Below are 7,209 nucleotides of genomic sequence, written 5' to 3'. Positions count from 1 at the left end.
ATTCATGTCCTACGAGCTGGCTCTAAAAATAAAAATGGGTGAAATACTTTCTTATTCTTGATACTGTCACCATGAGCAATAAAGTGCTCACATTTGCTAGTTAAAACCCCACAGGAATAAGAAATAAGCACTCAGAGTTAGTTGTTAGTAATGGCTGTCATAGTGGGCTGCACTGTCCTGTGCTCCTGAGTTAAAGACTGTTGGCATGCAGTCCATGCCACTCCCAGGTAAACAGCCAGCCACCTAACAGGAAAGCAGAGAACATGGCATCTGAAAGATGGAAGGGAAGGTGTGGTGAAGAATCACTCTGAGTTTGAGGACTGTCAGTATTTTCAAAGCTTTAGCAGACTGTTAGATTTCTGACCAAGGAGCTGACAATTAGCAAATGGAATGTTTTGAATAAAATACATTTGCTTTCATGTAGTAGAATTTGTGCAGAATGGATAAATGCAGTATTGACATTGGCACATCAAAACTGTCCTTGCATGACCAAGAAGGTAGTATCAGGCCAGCAGAGATGGCTCAGTGGGTAAAGCACTTGCCACTGAAGCCTGGTAATGGGACTTCAATCTCTAAAACCCTCAATAAAATGAAAGGAGAGAATCTGACACCATAATGTTGTCCTGTGACATCAACATATTCCCTTGGGGCACACATATCCACACATAAACCTTACATTTGCAATCATACAATAATAACAAAATTAACTAAATAGTTTAATCAAAGAAGAAAGTGGTATTTCACTGGAGTTTCAAATGGACAGAAGCAATGGTGAGACTCTGTCACTGAATCATAGTACAGAGCTTGGGCATAGCATGGATCAATGGCTCACGTCACATAATGTGCACTGTTCTCTGTAAATAAGAACTCAGATTCTCACTTAGTGCCTCTTCCTGTTGTCATCCATCACTGATAAATATAGTATGTACTATGTAACATGTAGAAAGAAATGTCCACATTCATCTGGACAAAGCTTTAATATCCAGGAGGCAGCCCAGCAGCAGCCAAGTCTACACTTGTTATCCATCCACTTCCATACACTCAGGACCTCATTACAAAAGCTCCCTGAGTGAGTTATACTCAGCAGCTGTCAACATCCTGACAGATACTCTGTTTCCTCCTAGACTTCCCAGGTGGCAAACCTGTGAGAGAATCATGTAATGTAAGAGCACCTTTTCGTGTTGTCTATAGAAATACAGCTCTATGGCAGTGTGCTGTGTTCTTTACATGGCAGTCTCCTTGGTGGGCTGGAGTTCAGTGGGAATCTCTTACCAATGGAGCCCTGGCTCTGTAGCAAAATGAGCAGCACCACATTATTATAACTGAATCCTAGAAACATTTCCCTCAGAAAAGATTTGGTTCTAATATTATGGATTTTAGATTTGGAGTGGAAATGGACTTGAGAATACACTCTCCAGGAAAAGCTCTTTCCTTTTCCACTGGTGCCATTTTCTATAGATTTGGGCAATGTGACCACTGAAAACCCCTGTTCTCTGTCTGGTTTCCTAAGTGATCCATGAAAAAACCAGAGACTGGTGACATGTACAGTATATTCTGATCCTCACAGCCTTTCCTTTTCTATAATCACAGGTGAATCCTGACAAATGGGGTAGTTGTACGTATCTCAAATCCCTCCCACCTGAGGAGAAACTTAGGTTTCAGATACAGGGATCCTGACTCTGGGTTCCTGGGAAGAAGGGCAGGAGGTTTTTGGAGAGGAAATGATTCTGCCCTTGAGGCTGGGTGGAAATTCTGTGACCCAAGGAAAGCTGAGGTGGATCTTGGGTGAACCAGTTTGCCCTCCCCTAGAGTATGCAGGAACCGTACTCTCCACTTTTTCCCAGATATTGTGCAAGCTGATGACAAGAAGGGTAGCATCACAGCCAGCACCGATGAGGAAGTTGAAGGTAGGCAAAGCTTCCTTACCCCGGACACAAAGATTGCACCTTCTGCTTGGGAGGCAGGAAGTGGGAAGGGATCAGTGAGGATGGGGATATGCCTGGAAGTTTGGGTGGTTTTTCTTTTTTAAAGGCACAGTGGTGGATTTGAGTGGCTTTGCTTCAGGTCTGTCATTTAAATATGACCTTTCCCAGAACACCCAGTCCTTCTGACTGGGACACTTCTAATTCTCAAAGCCTTTGTGTATGATTAGTAGTAGGCCTCCTAGGAATTGTGCCCATGAAATACTGTGCTCATTTTGGGTGTCGATCTGTTATAGAGAGGATCATCTATGGGGCACAAATCTCTCACAGGCCTGGTATGAACCTGCAGGGAAAGACTTTACAGTGTGAGCCCACTGATGCTATAGAAGCAGAGAGTCAGTCTTTCCTCTTCTCTGCCTCTCTCTGTCTCTATCTCTGTCTGTCTTTCCACCTCTCTGTCTCTGGACTTTTGGAACTTACTGCAGTGCCTCCATGGTCCTCTGTTCCATGCTTAGTTCCACCTTAAAGGGTGATCTGAGGGTGGATGACAGAGTGGCTGTTGAGGTGGGTCATTTCATCAGACTCAGTGTCCTGGGAAGTCTGTGCGCCACAGGAAAGCTGGGGTACATCTTGTGAGGTCCAGTGTGGCTTCATCTGCTGTGGGCACAAAAGGTGAGCCACTCTATTGACTTAAAGAAGTTGAGGAATGGGAACCACAAAGCATATCAAATGCTGAAAATCTGGGTAAGTAATTGCATCCAGGTCTGTTCCATTAGGGTACAGCTTCTCTACCTGGGATGCTGAGTGGGAACGGTGAGGACAAGGACACAGGGCACAGTGTGTGACTCTGAGCTCACTTCCACCCTGTGTTCCTCAGCATTAGACTGAGGTGAGGACGCATGAGTGAAGGGAGGTTAGAGGCTGAAGGTCTATCTAGGAGCCTCTGACCTAGTGTATGCAGAGGGATCTGGTCTCTTAGGATTAGCTTTGGCCTTGTCTCAGGGTTCTTCATTAATCAGCAAAGATGCAGAGGGCAGTTTAGGAGTTCTTTAAAACTACATATAGGAAATGTTATATTAAGTGGGAGAAAAACGCAAAGCATTTCCACTTAAATCTGGAACAAGTCAAGGTGCCCACTTTCTTGACTCTTATTCAATGTAGTACTGGAAATCTTAGCTAAATCAATAAGACAAGTACCATGTCAGGTCTACTCTGATTCTCCTAGGCCATCCACTCCCGGGGAGAACTCTGATAGCTTATCATTTCTAGGGCGTGAGTTTATAATCTGAGGAGTCTGTTTCACCTAAATGTTCCCAGGGGCCTTTCAAGGGTTAGCACCTTTGATCAGCACAGGCTGGCTATCTCTCTTGCATTGTCTCTTTGTGCATCTGGACTTAAACTTTCCTGTTATAGGCCATATCTATAGGTTTAAAGCACTGAGTCTGTTCTCTGCAAACCTCTGTGATCCTGCTTCTGAGTACTGTGTCCCACAGAGACCCAGGTGCCCTCTCCACCCCACTTTCTGTAGTCACACTTCTGCTGACTTCATCTTCCCTTGGGACTTCTCCACACACTTCCTCCTGCTTCCTGCCTGCCTTGTTGGCTCTGTGAGATCTATGGAAGGTTAGGCATCTTTTCTTCCTCCTACCTTGTTCCTGACCCTGAATGCTGGTTCACATCACCTAGACATGGCCTAATGCTCTGTCATCTGGCTCCTTATCCTCAGTCCTGAGTGGTTTTGATCTCTGTGTATGCACCAATTTTAACTACCTCCTTATTTCTTTTCCCCTCCACATGAAGCATGGCCCCACTTATTCCCTCACAAAGTTTACCACTCAGACAGATGAGCCATGGAGGAGGCCAGAGCAGAACAGTTCTAAGGGAAAAAAATGGACAGTGGAGTCTTCAAGGGTTATGGGATTCACTCTTTTTCTTGGGAGACAGAGGGGAAGGGCTGCTTGGGACCAGCTGAGGCAAGCAGGACAACAGACCAGAGAAGGACGAGCTTGGTGCCCAGAGTCAGCTAGAAGTCCTGTACCCAGGGACACAAGACACAGGTAAAGAACAAACAGTAGCAAGAAACAAAAACCAGAGGAACATTGTCCAGAAGCTCAGTATGATCAGGGAAGGAGTCATTCAGCTGGGATGGTCAACTTGGTCCATCCAGAAAACACCCAACACTGAACATGAATGTGTCCAATATCCATCTCTAACTTGACCCTATCCCCACTCTGTCCCAAGCTATTGTTGATTTATATACAGCTCCTGGTGTGAAGCCATATACTGCATGTGAAGACAGCTATGAGAACAAACTGTGAGTGTTCAGAGTGCCTTCAGGCAGAGGCCCTACTTCACCATTGCTGGCTTTGTCAAACAGCCCCCTTACAGCAGGCAGCCCTTTGAGGACTGGGTACCACCAAATCTTCACCCTTGCTACTGCATTCATGAGGGCTACCCATCTAAGTGATCTCATTCTACACATTGCCCTGGTGAGGTTACTGCTACCATATGGCCTCATGCTTGTCTGTCACCCTAGGAACATTTCCTGCCCAGGAGGATCCAGCCCCACCAGCTACCCCAAGAAGTAAGAGCCTACCAAGGCTCCAGCCCAGTATATAGTGTGGTGAGTACTCTGTTCCTGGGATGCTCCATTCCTACCTTCACTTCAGTAGGGACTAAGAACCCTTGTCATTATTTGAGTCCCTCCCTAGTGACCATAGCTTGCCTGGGAACCTCCAGCCCCTCCCATTCCCCCAGCATAGAGTAGTAAAACCTACTCACCCATGAAATAAAGCCTACTGGTCCTCCCTATCATTGAGGTATGCACACTCATGAAGCTTCCTTCCTGCCCATTGGTGAGTATTGCACCCAACCTCATAAAAACAGTACTACAGGACTTTAAGACATAAATTAATACCAACTCAATAATAGTAGGGGACTTCAATACCCCATTGTCTCCATTAGACAGGTCAACAGAACAAAGAATAAACAGAGACATCTGAACTAAACAATACCGTACATCAAATGGACTTAACAGATATCTACTGACTGTTCTACCCAAGCACCAAAGGATATACTATCTGTTCAGCATCCAAATTAGACCACATACTGAGGCATAAAAGAAGCCTAAAGAAATGAAAAAAATTGAAATAATTCCATGTATTCTGTCAGACCACATGGCAATAAAGCTTAAAATCAACACCAGAAGAAACCCTAGTAAATAAATGAACACAGAGAGATTAAACACACTCCTGAATGATGAGTGGGTCAAAGGAGAAATTGAGACAGAAATAAAAGTATTCCTGGAACTAAATAAAAAAGACAATAAAATACAACAAAACCACTTTAAAAGCAGTTCTAAGAGGGAAGCTTATAGCTCTAAGTGCCTACATTAAAAAAATCAGAAAGAACACAAATAAATGACTTAACATTGCAACTCAAGACACTTGAAAAGCAACAACAAATGAAACTCAAACCCAGCAGACAAGAAGAAATGACAAAAATCAGAGCAGAAATTAATGAAATAGAAACAAAGAAAACAATACAAAGAATCAACGAATCCAAGAGCTGGTTCTTTGAAAAGATAAACAAGATTGACAGACCGCTAGCCCAGTTAACCAAAACAAAGAAAGAGCACCTCCAAATCAACAACATCAGAGATGAAAGGGGAAACATTACAGCAGACAACAAAAAGATCCAGAACATTCTAAGGGAATACTTTAAAAACCTAAATGCTTTTAAATTTGAAAACCTGAAAGAAATGGATATGTATCTAAAATCATGGGAATCACCAAAGCTAAACCAAGAAGAGATCAACAGCTTAAACAGACCCATAATACATAAGGAAATTGAAACAGTAATACAAAACCTCCTGACTGAAAAAGCCCAGGACCAGATGAATTTACAGCAGAATTCTACTGGACATTTAAAGAAGATCTGTATTACTTAATTTATTCAAAAAGATAGAAATGGAGGGAGAACTTCCAAATTCCTTCTATGAAGCCAGCATCACTCTAATACCAAAATCAGGTAAAGATACACCCAAGAAAGAAAACTATAGACTTTAATGAATGTAGATGCAAAAATTCTCAACAAAATACTTGCAAACCACATACAGATACACATCGAAAGGATCATCCACAATGATCAAGTTGGCTTTATTCCAGAGATGCAGGCATGGTTCAGTATACGGAAGTCAATAAACATCATAAATCATATAAATGGACTCAAAGACAAGAACCACATGGTCATCTCAATAGATGTCAGAGAAGGCTTTTGAGAAAATTCATGCATTTATGTTCAAAGTCCTAGAGGGAATTGGACTGGAGGGAACATACCTCAGCATAATTAAAGCTGTATATAACAAACCCACAGCCAACATCATTCTAAATGGAGAACAACTGGAAGTATTCCCATTGAAATCAGGAACCAGACAAGGATGTCTGCTATCTCCTCTCCTTCTACTATAGTGCTTGAAACTCTTGCTAGAGCAATAAGACAAGAGAAGGAAGTTAAAGGAGTACTAATTAGAAAAGAAGAGGTCAAATTGTCCCTTTTTGTAGACGATATGATACTATACCTAAGAGATCCCAAAAATTTCACCAGAAAAATCCTAAAACAGATGAACACTTTTAGTAAAGTATAGGTTACAAAATTAATCTACAAAAATCAGTTAGTGTGGGTTCATGGACAGAATTTAAGAAGCGGTATGATAAGTATTTAAGAATACAGCCCCAGGAACTTGGGAGATGGTTTACTTGGTAATATGCTTGCCATTCAAGCCTGACTTGATTTCAGGATCCCAACATCCACATTAAAAAAAAAAAACAAAAACAGATTTGGGGCTGGAGAGATGGCTTAGTGGTTAAGAGCACTGACTGCTCTTGCAGATTTTATTCCCAACACCCACATGGTTGCTAACAACTATCTGTAACTCCAGTTCCAGGGAATCCAATGCCCTCTTCTGACCTCTACAGGCTTTGCATGACATGGGTGTGCATACACACATGTAGGCAATACACTCATACACATAAAGTTTTAAAAAATTTAAAAAAAGCCAGGCTCAGGACTGGAGAGATGGATCAGTGGTTAAAAGCACTAACTGTTCTTGTAGAAGGCCGGGGTTCTAATTGAAGCACCCACATGGCAACTAACAACCATCTATAACTCAGGTTCAGAGGAACTGACATCTTCTGTCCTCTGCAGCCATTGCACAACATGGGTGCACTTACATACATGCACGCAGGCAATACACTCATAGACATAAATATATATGTATATATTTTAT

This window comes from Nannospalax galili, unplaced genomic scaffold (assembly GCF_000622305.1).
Source record: "Nannospalax galili isolate Female #2095 unplaced genomic scaffold, S.galili_v1.0 scaffold82, whole genome shotgun sequence".
In the NCBI taxonomy this organism is placed as follows: domain Eukaryota; kingdom Metazoa; phylum Chordata; class Mammalia; order Rodentia; family Spalacidae; genus Nannospalax; species Nannospalax galili.
Note: the sequence above shows the minus strand (reverse complement) of the source record.